Below are 18,611 nucleotides of genomic sequence, written 5' to 3'. Positions count from 1 at the left end.
TTAAAAAAAAATTTTAATGTTTATTTTTCAGAGAGAGACAGAGTGCAAGCAGGGGAGGGGCAGAGAGAGAGGGAGACACAGAATTTGAAGCAGACTCCAGGCTCTGAGCAGTCAACACAGAGTCTGACGCAGGGCTTGAGCTCATGAACTGTGAGATCATGACCTTGGCCGGAGTCGGATGTTTAACTGACTGAACCACCCAGGCACCCCCGGAATTTATATTTTAACAAGATTCCTAGGTGATTCACATGCACATTAAAGTTTGGGGAGCAGCATGTCAGAATGCTTTGCTTGACTAATCCTTACAGCAACAATATGAGATGATACCATTATTATTCCCACTTTATAGATGAGAGAACTGAGGAATAAAAAGGATAAATAAGTTGACTTAACTATGTTCCTGCAGTTAGTAACTGGCAGAGTAGGATTCAATTGCATAGACCCAGAGTTCATTACTACATTACTCAGTTCCCTTGATCAGCTCACAGAGAGTACAAGAAACTCAAGAACAATTACCAGTCGTGTTTGCCCAATAGCATTTGCATTTCTTCTTTTGATTTAGGACTAAGGTAAAATTTCAGCTTCTACCGAGAACAGAAATAGCCAGAGTCCAAAGTGAAAACTAAGTTCTGGCTTATTATCCAAGACATTTAAAAGGAAACAAATAGGCAGCTGATTATATATAACAAATCGCATTGTTCTGTTTAATTTCTTCTTCCTGGGAACTGTGAGTTTGACAAAGCATGTATCCTTTCTTGGGGTATGGGTTAAAAGTGCCGTTGTTCTCTGAACCTCCTTTTGGTTTCCATGTCAGCTTATGCAGCCATGATCACTGTTTTCTCACAGTAGTTAGAAATTCCAATGGTTAGGTTGCCTGGGTGGCCCAGTCAGTTAAGGATCTGACTTCAGCTCAGGTCATGATCTCAAGGTTCATGAGTTCAAGCCCTGCATTGGACTCTCTGCTGTTGGTGTGGAGTCTACTTTGGATCCTCCATCCCCCTCTCTCTCTGTCCCTCCCCGACTTGTGTGTGCATGCTTTCTCTCTCTCTCTCAAAATAAATAAATAAACTTAAAAAAAAAAAAAAGAAATTCCAATGGCAGAGAACTCTCAGTCTTTCCATCTGCAACTGCTCACAATTCAAACTCTGAGTTGAGATTCTATATATTTCATTATACCTAAATTTAAGTGGCATCCCTCTATTTTAAACATACTCTGCAAAATCCCCAATGCCTCCTTCCTTAGGAATTTGGTCTCCCCTTTGTGTAGTGCCAGAGCTCTCTTCCACCTCTCTAGGGACTCACTACTTTGCTGCACTCATGATGTTACTTACCCTAATTCTGGTACTTTGGATAATGAACACTTTCCGTGTTGAAATGTAATTCAAAAGTCTCCCCAAGAGGGTGGAGAATTTTGGAGCAAGTAATAATTTCTGGGTATCTCAATTTACTGTGCATCTTCTTGCAGCCCCCTGGAACTTTAAAGTTAACCATTTGCTTGCTGTTATGCAGGCTGCATATGTTCAAAACGAATCTAGCAAACAGTAAGACAAGCGTCTTTTAAGCAACATGTATAGATACTACCAAGATCGTCAATATATCAAGGCCTATTTTACTATCGATCCTGAAAATAACCTTATGAGACTAAGCTGTAGAAAGATGAAAATCTACCAAATTAATAACCAAATGAAAATAGGACAATCCTACATGAATCCCAAATGAAGCTTTAAATACATAACTTGAAGACAATGAGTTATTTTATTTATTTATTTTTTGTAAGCACGTTCTTTTCAATGTTGGGAAATAAGGCATTGGCAAACTAACAGAAATAGCTTCACTTTACTGTGGTTGCAGACATAACGGTTTCAGTTCTTCACAGAACGAAGATATTTTTTGTATTGAGTGCTATAGAGTGAAGCTAATTCAAGAGTTATATTTTGAGAGCCTAAGAAACATTACATATGTAAAACAAAAGAACAGATAAGAAGCAAGCTCCACTTATGCTCTCACTGGAAGTACACAGAAGGTGGGGGAAACAGACCTGGGTTCTAACTGTGATAATGTTATATTACTTGTACCTGTCATTTTGTGTATGCTCGGAGATCAGTTCCCTGCTCTACTCTATACTGTAAGAGGCTGAAAATCTGCAAACTATAATCCAGCTACGATCCACCGATGTGGTGGGAGATTAGAGGGCATTTCTTTTTCTTTCCTCTTTCTGCTGTGGGCTCACCCCTTTGGTGACATCTGTTTCCACATCTCTCTGGACATCCCTTTCCAACAAGGTCCCTGATGGACAACTCCTGGCTTCTGGTTATGCCATCCGTTCCTTTCGGATGTGAGCAACTTCCTTCTGTTGCTGCTCTGGGGTTGTGTCACTGTACCCTGTTTGGCTTCTCAGCACTTCTGACACTCTGTTAACTAGTTCCTTGTATTAAATTTCTTCTACTGAATTACCAGAGGTTGGTTTTCCCAATGAGATCTTAGGTATAGTAAGTTTGTTTGAATCCCAGTTTCTTCATCTATAGAATAAATTCAACAATACCTTTCTTTGATGCTTGTTCTAATGACTATAGATAATGTACATTGCAGGTGTCAGAAAACTGTGGTTTGCCAGCCAAATGCATTTATAAGGAAAATGTTATTGGAACACAGCCATGCTTATTCATTTACTTCTTTTCTAATGCTGCTTTCATGTTACAACGGCAGGGTTGAGTAGTTGCTACAGAGACCACAGAGCTTGCAATGCCTAAAATATTTACTGTTTGGCCTTTTTCAGAAAAACTTTGCTGAACCCTGGCATACAGCATAATGCCTGTCTTATAGTAGATGTTTCATAATCGGTAGCTTTATTTTCCTCTTATATTGAACAGTAATATTTCTAGTTACATAGTCCTCATTATGATACTGCCAAAGGAATTATCCTCGAGGTGGCATTAAATAATCACTGTAAATTAAAATTGGTAGGGGACGTTAGAGAGTTTCAATGTCTTCCCTCCTATTTTCAAGTGATTCCCATGACATAGATCAAACCCAATAAACAGAAGAGGAGTTTAACATGGGCGACTGATGCAATAGGTAAAGAAAGCTTACATTATCGAAACTATATTTCAACTGCATATTGAAGTGAAGTTACGTAAGGAAGTACTTTTCAAGTCTTCGTTTATGGATGTGTTTCAGGACTCACAGATCCTATGAAACTGTAATAACTACAGTCAATGAAAAATCAGTGGAAGAAAAATTGCTTCGTCTACTTTCATTTATAAGGCAAAAGTGAACTCTATTTTTGAGAGAATTGGCAGGTTAATTAAGAAGTCGGTTAGCGATTATGCTGGGAACACTGATACATTTTTAATTTAGCTCGATGTTACTTGACATATAGATGTAACTGATGTTTATGTGAGAAGTTTAAAATCAGCTGTATGGCAAATTTGTTAGGGACTTTGCAAGAGACTTTTGCCCAAAACTTTGAGTGTGATCTCATAATGGAAATTTATGTGAACACATAAATTCTAGGAATTCCATAAGGAATTCCATTATATTTTATATAATAATATATTATATATTATACAATATATAGATTATAAAATGATAATTATATAATCTTTTCTTAAAAAATGGGAATTATATTATCTTTTGTAAGGAGTAAAAAGTAAAAAGAAGATACTTAGCCTAATCCCTAGGACATAGTAATCATTCAGAAAAAAATCAGTTTCCTTCTCCATTTATTCCGGACACAAATTAAAGACAGTTGGTTCTCATTTAAGCCATATTTATCTTGTTCTAACTGGTTTATATCATACATTGTGTTCCAAATAGGAATCACTCCTCATATTTCTCGGAATATTTAATTAATGGAGATCAAAACATCAAAGTATAGGACAATGGGTTGGCATTATGACAGAGCAGCAATCTAATCAAGGTTTTTGTATATATATGTGTCATAACATCTTTTGAATGAAGAAATAGTCATATTACAAAAGACGTAACCTTTGTAAAACTTTTGTAAGTTCTGTTTCATTTTTAAAAGAAGTAAAATGAAGAGCACATCTTTTGCATTCATGTTGGCTTTACCTTTATTATAGAAATATCATTGTTCTGATATAGAAAGAAAGCTATAAGAAAATTGTTTGAGTAGACCTAATTCATTTCTATTGTAATCAATGTAAATATATTTTCTACAAAGAAGTTTAGTAGTCACAGACAAGGCTCAGTTATTAGCACACACAAACATAATAGAGACTATAAAATTATTGAAATATTTTCTTAAGTTTGAGGACATGAATACCACTTAAAAATGATGGCAGAGAAATGATATAGTCTTATTACCAACCCAGTGGATGATTTCAGATCATTCAAAATGTTGCATACTGAATCAAGTGGTTTTATAGGTGCTTGTGTGTGAAAAAAATCCTTACTGTATAGACAAGTTAAGAAATCAATACTGTGAACATCTAAAACTCAGAAAAAAAAATGTTTGAAGTGTTTCAGTTCACATTTATCAGAAGATACTGTGGCTGATCAGCAACCTCACAGACATGTTAAAATACTTTCACATTTTGCTACTTATAGCACATCTTGATCTAAGGACTCCCAGGTTCAGTCAAAATGAACAAGCAGCCAGGTGATAAACAGCTGAAAAATTATGTTTTGCTTTTGTAACTGACGAGTCCTTATGATGATTAAGAGAATGAAATCAAACATATATTAGTTTGACAATATTTTAAGCTATTTGGAAAACTGCTAAGTTCCTTAAAAATCTAATATTCTGAATGTCGTGAATCTAGACCTTATTTCAGAAAATAAATTGACGCATGCCTGAATTTGTAAATCCCAGTAACCTATACACCAGAACTTTTCATCTAGAAGATCACGTTTCAGAATTTCTCAGTCCTGATCACAATGAATCTTAAATGAATGAAGTAGAAAGAAAAGCAAAGGCACCATATCCAAAACCTTCAGTTCTGGAAAAAAAAAAAAAAAAAAAGGAAAAAAAAAAAAAAATTAATTTTACGAAAAAAAAAAAAAAAAAAAGGAAGAAAGAAAGAAAATTAATGTTACTTAGTGCAAATATTTAGTACTGTCAATTAAAAAGCCACCTATATTCTGTAACAATGTTTTTGAGTTCATCTGCTCATACATTGAACTTCTGCACTCCAATCTCTTAATATTTCATTTTTTTCTCTTACAGATTTTACGTGAAAGATATGTTACTATTTTAGTTATCTAAAGACTAGTCTTAAGATGAGACTCACCAAAGAGCAATGCTCTGGAATCTTCATTCCAATAAGCTTTAAAAATTGGCATGATAATAAGCTAATTTTGTACTTCTTCTCAAAAGAAAAGGATCTCCACTTCTCAGAAAGAGGTATAGAAATGCTGTTCATCATAATTAGGACTGTGTAACTAGAAATGTGAGGCATAAACATATTTAGTACAAAATGTAAATATTGCAACAAAGTGGGTTGGGCACCTGGGTCTCATCTGGATTTCCCTAGAACCAGTTCTAGTACACAGGTAAACACAGGTGTAGATCTTTTCAAACTTGCAGTATGCTATTCTAAAATCATATGCTAAATCATCTCATAATGGCCACTTTAATTAACAGCTGCACAAGCCTCAAAAATTAACTAGAATGCAACAACTTTTGGCAGTAGATGAGGAAGTTTGTATATACACACACATGCACACATATATGTATAAATAAAAATATATACCTGGAAAGAAAATCTTCAAAAAAAATTATGGTAGTAGATATAAGGAAGCAGATAAACCTAAACGGAATGAAGGATAGGGTAGGGTATCTGTGGAAGAGAAATAACTTCTAGATAATGATTTTTTTTTAAGTAGTGAAAAATAGAGTGCCAAGTGGCCCTTTAATTTTGTTTACTTACTCAGAGAGGATGCCTGTCTATAATTAAGATGCCTCTTTGTAGCTAAGAGAAGTGTGAGGACTTCACCCTCTCAGGGTCCCACTTCTTTCATGGCCCTCTTCCCATGATTCTCTGCAGTACATTGGAACATGGAGCCATGAATCACAGCCTTTCAGGGGAGGCGGAGTTCCAAGGTTCTTAGTACATACCTACTTTTCACAACTAGCTTTCCATGGAGCCCGTTGCATATAAGAATGCTTAAAGATTTGAAGGGCCATGGTGAGGTGGGACCGTTGCTTTCCCCAGTGAGCCTTTGAACTGACTTCACTGATACCTAATTTACCACTCAGGACATGACCTAGAAAAATCAAGCCTAGGCTAACATTTCAGTACTGGTAACTGCAGATATGGGCAATACAAATTCAGGGATGATTGATGTTGTAATCCCACAGGAAACATTGAGAGATGAAAACAAAACAATATAATTCTTTGCATAGTAGATGCCATTTAATGAAATAACTACACCTGCTCCAAACAATGCAAAGGCCTTGGAGGAGAGAAGCAGAGGAGAGACGCAGGTGAAAATTCCAGCAGTGTGTTCAACATGAATTAGTACTGTTTAATGACTCTTCAGCCTCATAGGCCAACCTCCCGTCATGTCCTACTACAGTGGTCACACATCATTTATGCTAAGTAACCAAAGTTGGTAATTTTAATGAGCCAGGGCTTCCTGTGACCATTGACAGGGTGTAGGGTGTAGGAAGAAAACTGCCCTAAGAATGTTGCATATGTACATCAAGTATCCCCAGCATTTCCAGACTATGAGTTTTATAGTAAACTTCTGTTTTTAGTATAAACTGATGACCAAGCTCCTTTCCAACCATTGAAATTCTCAGTTAAATCTGACAGAACTTTAGGGTGTCGCAGATGTACTCAGGAATAATGCCCTGAGGTTCTGAGGCATCCTCTTGATATCACTATTTACAAGCCAACTTGGGATGGGTACCTAACACTTTCTACTTTTTACTAGGGTGAGTAATAGGGCTTCCAATACCGTCAATACCTAAGGGGCCATATAGCATCTTCTGCATCATCACTGAGCCAAAGTCACTCTATCTTCCACCCAGATGTGGGAAGAAATTTGTTCCCTAAATCCCATAGAAGTACTACTTGTGATCCAAGCCTAATAAATACCCTTATAAAAGTAGCTTCTTTGGCTTCAGCCAGCAGCTTCGTTTCCTCATTGGGCCCAGCAGTAGCCCTAGGGAAAGACCAGGAATTAAACACTTGGCATCCTCCTTCAGGTGTTTCTCACATACCAAATTCTACCTTGGGGATCCTTTGGTCTCATTAAAATCTACCAAAAACAAACAAACAAACAAGCAAACAAACAAACAACACATTAATGAGTCTACTATCCTATCACTTCATTAAATACCCAACAAAGTTAGAATTCTCTGAGCTCCCTGGGGTCCTGGCTTCCTGTGTTTTAGTAGAGTAAACTGATGACTGGTGACATAGCCCTTTTGGATTTTCACTCAGACTACAGTCAGATGCTTTTCGTCGCCTCCATTCCTTCCATGATTTCCTCCAGTTCCTACTCTTAATTCTAGGTAAACTATTAAAATGAGTTGTTCTTGTGGTTTAATGTCTTCCTCTTCCCTGCCCCATTTCAAAGCTAAGTATCATATCTTACACTCACACAATGTGTACCCCTCATCTTACCGGTAGCAGCTTTTTACTTGATAGAATGGGGCAGTGCCTCATAAAATCATTTCAAGTGAAAAGTAGAGACCTGTGTTCTAGTTGTTCTCCATTAACGAGGAGTCCTATGACCTTTGGAAAGTTACCCAATTTCCCCCTGATTTTATTCTATAAAATGCAAATTGTAACAGATGTTATTTCATGATGTCTTAGGAAATTGTGAGAGTGGTACTATGGAAAACTCTCTAAAATATTAAATATATAGATGAATATATATATATTTATTTATATATAATGTACAAATATATATTTATATATGAATATATAAACATATAAATATATCTATATATGAATATATAAATATAAATATATAATACATATTTTAAAACTGTTTAAATTGCTTAAATGTATATCTCAAATCTGTGATACTTTAAACAATATAAATAATTTTTAAATTTAATAGTTTAAATTAATTACCTTTCAAACTGCAGAATTCTCAATCCCCCAAATGATTTCATCTTTTTAAAAAAGACTATACTGATATAAAAATATAGACTTTATTTTGCTCATCCTAAGGATGTCAAAGTTTGTTTGTGGATAGATAAGTCTTATGAGCCTCATAGACTATAATAAAAAAACAAAACATTTGCAATAGGTTGGTATTGAAACCTGCTGTTCTCTTTCCCAGTTTTTCCTATTTAGTTCAAATGTTCAACTGTTTAGCAGGCTCAGATAACTTAATCAATGAAGCTCTTATTTTTGGCATTCTCACATTCCAAATTAAAATTACATTATATTTTTTTGGGAAAACCCCCCACCAGTACCATCTGTGAATTGAATGGTGTCATTACATCAAAGTACTGCAATTAGAACAATAGGGTAAAATTAATGCCAATGTTAAGTACAGATGTGCCAAATATGATGGGTAGTTGATACACAATTCAAATTGACAACCACGTGCAATGTGGAAAGTATCCAGGCATAACCCCAGATCCAGTTGGCCAATGGATGTCATGATTGCCACACAGAGAACATATTTAAAAGAGATTTATTTGGCAGTGAGAAAAAGTTTTTCAAAAGACCATAGTCTATCCTAGGTTACTCATGCAAAGCTTTTGTTATCTCAGGGTTAAAATGGGCCCAAAGAAGATAATCCAAAGGGGACATAACATTCCATAGCCACAAAACAAAATTCCCATTCCCTCCCCCGCTCAGGAATACAACATTTGGTATTTGCATTACATGGGAGATCATATGGCATTATCAGTCTAATTGTGCTGCTTTTCCATTTTGTAGCCGTGACAAGCTATTAGCTTTAGCATGCAGTGGGGTTCCTTAGTATAGGTTAATAGGAAAATATATTTTATTATTTAGGTTCACCATCTGTAAAATCAAATTTTTAGAAAGGATGATCATGGGCTGGAGTTTCTTTCAGTTTAGAATCTTCTAATGTTTGGTATGAACGATAACGCTAAAATGATGGTTTTACTCAGACAATCATGAGATATTTAATCTGTGTCATTTCATGTGGCTGTGTTTGACAAAACATGATCTTGAAAAGGGGCACCTGTGTGGCTCAGTTGGTTAAGCATCCGACTTCAGCTCAGGTCATGATCTCGAACTCCATTGGTTCGAGCCCCGCGTTGGGCTCTGTGCTGACAGCTCAGAGCCTGGATCCTGCTTTGGATTCTGTGTCTCCCTCTCTCTCTCTGCCCCTCCTCCACTCGCACTCTGTCTCTCTCTTTCTCTCAAAAATAAATAAACATTAAAAACTTAAACAAAAAAACATGGTCTTAAGAGAACAAATACAAGTGGTTGAGGTCTAAGAGTATTGATGAGTCAGGGGCAGCCATCTCGATTAGCCCTTAAGTACAAATGGTAAATAGCACTTTTTTAAATGTTGAAATAATTTTGCTACTAAACCCAGAATTTTTTAGCAACAAATTTAAAACAAACATTTTTGGTGAATAGGCATAATTAACTTATAAGCCTTGTAGCAACAGCTTTTATTTAAGCAAATACATTTTAAAAATGAGACAATATTTATAAAGCAAGGACAGAAGTTGTTAGGTTAACAATTATTTGTAGACATCACCTGATGTGTTTCTGTTCACAAAGGCCATCTTGAGCTGATGTCACAAAGATATTTTTCCATAGAACAAAAAAATTGCGGTCCAAGAAGAATGGCATATCTAATGTTCTTTTCTGAAATGTCACATTTCCACATTTTTCCTTTTCATTATTGCTCAATTTTCTCAGTATTAAACAAGGATTAAAGTGGAAAAGAGAAGATGAAATAATGTAAACAGAGAATGCCAAGAGGTTTCAATTCTATCTCTTTTCATCACCCATCACTAAAAATCTCCAAATTTACCAAAAGTGACTTTATAAGTAGTAGTGGAGTATGTCATAACTTATATCTCTTAATATTCTCCCAGCCGAGTATTCTTATCCAAATGAAAAAAAAATTAGGTTAATTTTTAATATCTTAGCATAAGATATAAGTGCTAACAACATAGTCTATACAAGGTGCTTCAGGTAGGATGTTGACTAAAACTGCTCTCAATACGGTTACCATCTTATAAGAGTTTCCAAATAATTGGGGGGCAAAGCCAAAATGGAAAAAAAAAAATGATGTAGGAGAGGTCTAAAGCTTGTTAATGAGGGAGAAGTCTCTTCAGGTTGGAGAAATCAGGTACCCTGCACAGTAGAACTCAGCATTATTAGTTGAGTAGATGGAGAGCTCCAGATGGAGTACATAGAATGAGCACACCTAGAAAAAAGGTTAGGAATCAAGAATCACTTGTTTATTCAACAAGGCGAGAAATGAGGGTGGCTTGAGCTAGAATGGCATAGGTGAGGGTCTGACTCAGGAAATCCTTTGTGGAAGTGAAAGAATTGGCTGATTATTAAGATGAGAGGTGTGAGAAATGAGGAAGAGGTAAAATTGATTACAATTGTAAGTAATTTAGTGTGGGTGAAACACAGGGAACCAATGCTGTAATAGAAAAAACCATAAGTATAATTTGTTTCAGTTCTGTAAGTCCTTGAATATCTTAACTAATTTCTTTTACTTTAAAACAAAAAGAAATTTGCAGTTCAGGTTACTTGGAAAGACTCTGTAGAAATGACCTGAAGGACACCAAGAATCATGGATGCGAACAATGTCAGGAACATATTATTCCTTGTCTCCTATCTTTCTTTGACTTTTTATGGGCTTCTTTCTCTAGAACAGCTTATCCATATGGCAGGATGTTTCAAATTTACAGCCTTGCAATACTGCGATCAAGGAAGAAAGAGGTAACTTTCCTCAGCTTCTTTTTGAAAAATTCAGGGAAGGACACTGGGTAGTAACATGACTATGCTTCAACTGTTTACTATAAACCACTGTGAATCATTATCTTCATCCCCCTGGTCAATAAGCACCCCACATCCCTCTCCAGAAGCACCTACCTCATATGAACAGACATTTTCCAGAAGAATGGAATGGGAAAGGGTCAGGCAATACATTATTCATTACGTGAGACTTATACAATTATATTTTTTATATATCATATATATATCATATATACACATTATATAATAATGTGTATATATGCCTATTATTATCTTTGCTCCTTCCTATCTAAAGATAATCTCTCTAGCAGATTGCATTTTAGCTTATTCACTTGAGGGAAATTGCTCTACCAATTTCCTTTTCTCTTTCTATATCGCCAATTTTCTCTTTATGGGATTTTTTCCCATCAGCCCACATACATGCTATTATTCTTCCATCTCAAAAATAAAACTTTCTTTTGATCCCATATTCCCCTTCAGCTATTGTCCTTCCTTGCTACCCTTCAAGATGAAATTTCTTGAAACAATTATCTTTACTCCGACTTCAATTTATCTGATTCTGTTCCCCCTTAAGCCCACTCTACTTAGGCTTCTGTCCTTCACCATTTTACCACTATAGCATTTACCAATTTTTCCAATGACCTTCACATTGACAAACTCAGGGACCATTTCTTAGACCTCATTTTATTTGACCAATCAGCAATGTTTACGGCATATGGTCTCTCTCTCCTTCTTGCTACTTCTTATTTTTGTTTTGTGTTTTTTTTAAACATTGAATTTTCTTCTTATAATCCTTCATCAGTTTTCTTTGATAGTTTCTGTTTATCATTGATTATTTACTGATTGTTGGGGTGCTCAGTGGCTCCAACCTTGGACCTCTTTTTCATTTCTACTTAATCTTACTCCCTTCATGGTCTCAAGTCTTATGGCTTTAAACTCCACTTGCTGACAATACTAAAATTTGTATCTTTAGCTATTATCTCTTCCCCAAATTCTAGGCTCATGTTTCATAAAGTCTATTCAACATCTCTATGTAGATGTCCAAAATATCTTAAATTAACATATACTTAATTAAACTCCTAATCTTCCGTCCCCAAATTTACTTACTTATTTTGGGCCCAATTGTGCCCCCTCCCCACCCCCCTTTTATATGTGCAAGTATTAAATTCCAATACCTTAAAATGTGACTGTATTTGGAGACAGGGCCTTTAAAGAGGTAATCAAGGTAAAATGAGGTCATATTGGTGGGCTTCAATCCAATCTGGCTGGTGTCCTTGTAAGAAAAGAGTATCACACACAGAGAGACACCAGACATGTGTACACAAGGAAAGACCACAGGAACATGCAGAAAGAATGTGGCCTTCTGCAAGCCAAAGGGAGATACCCCAGAAGAAACCAAACTTGCTGGCATCCAGATCTCAGAATTTTAGCCACCAGAACTGTGAGAGAACAAATTTTCTGTGGTGAAATTTGGGTGAAATAGGCGTGCCACACATTGTGTGGTGTTCTGTTATGGTTATGTATTAGCCTAGTAGGCTAATACACCCACAGTCCTCCCTAAATCAGTTTATAAAAGCTCCATTCTTTCAGCACATACCAAGAACTTTGGAGTTTTCTTAGACTCTTCTTATTCCTTCTTCTCACATTCTATGTTTTACCCATCCAGAATTCCTAAATTCAGAATAAAATCTGACTGCTTCTCACCAGCTTTTATACTACCACCGGGGTCCAGATTACCATCAGTTCTTGTATTGATAACTGCAGTGGCCTTTTAATTGCTTATCCTGCCCAGTTTATTCTTTACTCCTCAGCTGGACTGAATGCTCCAGCCTACGTTATTCAGAGTGAATGTTCTTTCTACCACCTGTACTACCAAACCTTCCTAATCCATTTGCCCCTTTTCATCTAACATATTTTATATTTTTTTAACATATAATATTTTAGGGGTTCCTGGGTTGGTCAGTCACTTAAGCATCTGACTCTTGATTTTGGCTCAGGTTATGATCTCATAGCTCGTGAGATCAAGCCCTGTGTCAGGCTCTGCACTGACAGTGTGGGGCCTGCTTGGTATTCCCTGTCTCCCTTGCTCTGCCCTGCCCAACTCACACACTCTCTCTCTCTCAAATTAAATAAACTAAACTAAATGAACTCCACAAAGGCAATAATCATTCATGTTTGTACACAGATGTACCATTTGCCTTGAACAGTGTCTGTCTCATAGTAGATCATTAACAAATCTTTGCAGAGTAAAGAAACAAATTGAACACAAGGTATAAACAGATGTGAACAACACCCAGCCTGAGAAATAAAACATTACTAAACTTTGAAGCCCTCTATGAATTCCTCACACTCATCTTTCCTCTCTATTTCCAAGGTTCAACACAGCAGAGTTTTGTATTTACCATTCCTTTGAACATCTTCATAGTATATACATACAGAAACATGCCTAGTCTATGATACATTTTTTTTCGGTTTCCATGATTTTTAAATTGAAAATATGTACCTGTACTTACTCTTTTGTTCAACATTATGTTTGTGAAATTCATCTGTGTTGATAGTGATGCTGTCGTTAATTCATTCCTAATGCTATAGTTTTCTCTCAAATTAAGTTCACCACTTGTTTTAAAAATCCTAGACACTATTTATACATGACTTCTGGAACATGTATGCAATACAAGCATTTCTCTAGGCTATAGGGTTGGGAGTGAGATTGACTGGCCCAAAATTTTCCTATGAGCCCATTTAGCCACAAGATGGATTTTTTTTTTTTAATTCCACACTTTTACTGAGGGGATAGCACTGAGATATCTGGCTTTTTCTGTGGTCTAAGCTTAGGTTCCCCACCTTGTATGGGTGAAAGGTCATTTTGTTTTCTGATGTGGACAAATGGTCCCATTTCTGTTTTCCATTGTGTTTCCCCATGGGTTTCAGTTCTCTCTTCATTTTATCCCAGGAAGATTTAGCTTACTTTCTTTTAAGCCTCGCAATGCATTATCAGTGTGTTTTGTTGAACCTTCTCCAGAATTTCTACATATTTTAAATGGAGTGTTATTTCAGAATACCTTGTCTGCCATATTGCAAGAAGCAGCAGGAAACTTAAACTTTTATACTTAATTTTAAACCTGTCACATATTGGTGGTTTTAGTGTTGTTATTTAGGATAGGGTAAACGTTATATAATAACAACTGTGTTTTGGAATATTAATATGACAATAGCAGCTGGCGTCAAGGAGCTACTGATAATGAAAGATGACTTTATGTATCTAGTACTATATTAAAAATTATCAGATCATCTGGGACAAAGTTGGATGTTTTAATAAATGGTATTGTGACAAATGAACAGCCATTTGCATAAAGATAAAATTTGGCTCAGGCCTCACACCATACACAAAAATAAACTCTGAATGCATAGGAGATCTAATTATAAAAAATAAAAGCATACAAGTAGAAAAAGTAGACAAGCTCTTGTAGAGCCTGATAGATTTGAGAGAAAAGCTTTCTAACAATGACTTAAAATCCAATTATTTTATAATTAAATATTGATACATTTATGTATCTAAAAATAATTTTCTTAATGGCAAAACTCACCATAGGCAAATAAGAGACAAATAATACACTGGGAGAAAACATTTGCAATGTAAGTCACAAATGAAAGGCTAATATTCCTAATATATAAAGACCTCTTTAAAAATTAAGAAAGGAAAATATAAAATTAACCAAAAAGATATAAAAATAGCCTCTGAACATATGGAAAGATTTTCAACTTTACTCAAAATAAGAGAGCTGCAAATTAAAACTAGTAAGATGCCATTTTTACCCATCATTTGTAGGAAAATTCCAAAGTTTGACCATACACTTTGTTGTCAAGGTTGTGAAGAAACTGACACTCATGTATTACAGATAGAAATGGAAAGTGGTATAATACCTACAAAATAGAATTTGGTAATATCTAATAAAACTACTGCACACTTTTGTCCAGCAAACCTTAGGTATTCACCCCAAGGATACATTGCCATTCATGCAAAAAAAATTGTACAAAGTATGTATTACAGCATTGTACTAACATTGCTTTATATATAACTGCAAAATTTCAGAAAACCACCCTGTGTAGAAAAAGATAACTTCGCCTTTGTTTGTCCTTTACTCTCACATTACTACATTGCTCACAATACTTCTGACACCAGATATAGGTTTGTTTGTTTTTCCCACACCAAGCAATTCTGGGACGCCAGGTTGGATTCCTACAATTTAACTCAATTCTGACACTATACCTGGAGATAGCATCAGCTCCCATGGGTTAAGGGCTCAGTCCCACAAGATTTCCCTTGACCTCTTCAGATGCCAATCACAAGGCCAGGTTGTTACCTGCTGCTTGACCAGCTATATATCAGAGGATCTCACAACCCTCTTGGCAGGTTCCATTAATTTGCTAGAGTTGCCCATAGAATTCAGGAAAACAGTTTACTTAGTATTTACCAGTTTATTAAAAAAGAATACGATAAAGGATACAGATGAATATTCAGATGGAATAGATGCATAGGGTAAGGTATGGGGGAAGCATGGAGCTTCCATTCCTTCTTCAGACATGCCACTCTCTCAGCACCTCCAGGTGTGCACCAAACTGGAAACTCTTCAACTCAATACTTTTGGGACTTTTATGGAGGCGCCATCACAACCAACATGATAGATCATTAGCTCAGTTTCCAGCCCCTCACCTTGCTATGGAAAATCAGAGGTGGAGTTGAAAATTCCAACTTTCTAATTATGGCTTGGTCTTTCTGATGACCAGCCCCCACCCAGGAGCCCATCAAGTGTCACTTCATTAGAACAAACGACACTGCTATTATTCAGGAAATTCCAAGGGATTTAAGAATTCTATGTCAGGAACTGGAATAAAAAAACAAATATTAGAACAAAAATGCTTCCAGTACTCTTATCAATTATGGAATTACCAGGGTTTTAGGAACGCTGTGCCAGGAACCAGGAAAGAGACCTTTATATGTTTTCTATTATCTCATAAACCCAAATGCCCATATAAATAATAATAAACTATGGTACATCTACCTAATGGCATAGAATGAGAAGGAGAAAGATCTCTACAAAACAATATGGAGTAATTTTCAGAATATAGTTTTAAATTAGAAAATCAACATGCAAAAGAGTATTAATAGTATGCTACTATTTATGTAAAAAAGAAGAAATAAGATTGTGTGTGTAATGCTTGTCATTACCAAAAGAAACACAAGTATACAGTAAAGATAAACCTTAAAGATAAACCAAAAACTGATGAAACTGATGATCTACAAAGGTTAGACGGGGATGAGATAGAAGGGATAAAAGCGAGAGCTATACTTCTCTTGGTATACCGTCTTTTATACTTTTCACATTTGAAACCACATTTATGTTCTACAGATTCAAAACATTTAAATTAACCAAGATAGATGAAACCTCCTAAAAATGAATACCAACAGAAACAAATGAACCTTACTCTATATAAAGTGGATAAAGATAACCAGAAAGAAAAGAATTATCCAAGTAACTTTTGAAGACAGTACTTTGTCTGTATACTGTCAGTGTAAAGTCACAAAGAACTATTCAAACAACAAAACCACACTGAGATATCACCTCATGCCAGTCAGAGTGGTTAAAATGAACAAATCAGGAGACTATAGATGCTGGCGAGGATGTGGAGAAATGGGAACCCTGTTGCACTGTTGGTGGGAATGTAAACTCGTGCAGCCACTCTGGAAAACAGTGTGGAGGTTCCTCAAAAAAATTAAAAATAGATCTACCCTATGACCCAGCAATAGCACTGCTAGGAATTTACCCAAGGGATACAGGAGTGCTGATGCATAGGGGCACTTGTACCCCAATGTTTATAGCAGCACTCTCAACAATAGCCAAATTATGGAAAGATGGAACTGGAGAGTGTGATGCTAAGTGAAATAAGCCATACAGAGAAAGACAGATACCATATGTCTTCACTCTTATGTGAATCCTGAGAAACTTAACAGAAGACCATGGAAAGAGAGGAGGGATCCAAAGCATAAGAGACTCTTAAAAACTGAGAATAAACTGAGGGTTGATGGGGGGTGGGAGGGAGGGGAGGTTGGGTGATGGGCATTGAGGAGGGCACATTTTGGGATGAGCACTGGGTGTTGTATGGAAACCAATTTGACAATAAATTTCATGTTTAAAAAAAAGAATAAAAAAACACAAAACTTTGACTTTCCTTAGTAGGTTAGTTATTATTAGTGGTTATGGTATAGCAATTCTGAAATTATTTTTATGACTAGTGGAACTCAGGAAATGAGTAAATATGCTGGTATTGTTAACAGCTAGGTCTCTCACTATGGATGAAGGAAGACATAGTAAGGCATTGGGGAATGCATGGAAGAATCTGGTGGTGTTGGACTGGAATTATGGTTAGTAATATAAACCCATGATATACATTCATCTTACATACCATATCTTTGTATTTCATGGTTTATATGTAAATCCTGATATTTGTGTATATATGTATGCAACTCACTATATATAGTTTAGTTCTGGCCATTGAAATGTTCTGGTAACAATGATATCCCAGTAGCAAAGAGCTCACTTATTACCTAAATCTTGGTTCCTAATTACCCTTACCTACTAAAAGGAATAAGGAAACTTATAGAAATGGCTGATTACAGAGCTAAGTAAAAGAAAGGACAAATTGAGCCTGAAATACTTTATTGTACCACTAAGCAAAAAAAAAAAAAAAATGCTCAGACATTAAGGGAAAGCATGTTAAAAGAACATAGGAGCAGTTTGATGGGACTCCCACTGGCCAAATTTCAGTCAGTTTGAATAGCAAACAAAATGAATAAAGTCAGTAATGAATTGTTACACACTGATTTTTAAAAGAATCTAATCACAGTAGGATGGAGGAGAAAGATAACTGTGAAAGCTTTCCTGAGATAGAAAGTCAACCAACACTTGCCTGAAGGAATGACAGTTAGGAAATCAGTGTTTATAACCACAGAATAATTGATTCAAGAGAAATTATCAGTGCATACTAAAGCAGTGGGCAGATGATTTTTGGGGAAGAGAATATTTTTAGGCAGTATCAACTCTTTGTCAACTAATATTTACTAATTACAAAAAAGAAATAAATGTACCTTTATGGTGGAAAAAACTGATGGATGCCACCTTAAGTCAAGTGACCAAATTTCACATCAACAATGATAGGACAAAGGGACATGTTGTGACTTCTGAAGTGATGTCTTCTTTTTTTAAGTTTATTTATTTATTTCGAGACAGAGAGAATGAGTAGAGGAGAGGCACACAGAGAGGGAAAGAGAGAATGCCAAGTAGTGTCCAGGCTGTCAGTGCAGAGCCCAATGTGGGGCTCAATCCCAGAAACTTTGAGATCATGACCTCATGACCTAAATCAAGAGTTGGACACTCAGCTGACTGAGCCTCCCAGGAGCTCCGGAGGTGATGTCTTGAGAAGGCATAACATCAACATCACTCATGTAGAATTTCTTCCCAAAATACATGGCCTGAATCTAATCATGAGCAAACAGTCAGATAAACCCAAATTGTGTGATACTTTATAAGATGTCACTGTTGTAAAAGAAAAAGGAGAGGAAGTATAATTTGTGAAGGAATTACTGTTATATGTAGGACTTCAGACATGTCTTAGGGTGTATGATTAATTTGACTTCAGGTA

The sequence above is a fragment of the Panthera uncia genome, chromosome B4 (genome assembly GCF_023721935.1).
Source record: "Panthera uncia isolate 11264 chromosome B4, Puncia_PCG_1.0, whole genome shotgun sequence".
Classification (NCBI taxonomy): Eukaryota; Metazoa; Chordata; class Mammalia; order Carnivora; family Felidae; genus Panthera; species Panthera uncia.
The sequence above is the reverse complement of the archived record's forward strand: the minus strand, read 5'-3'. Positions refer to the sequence as shown.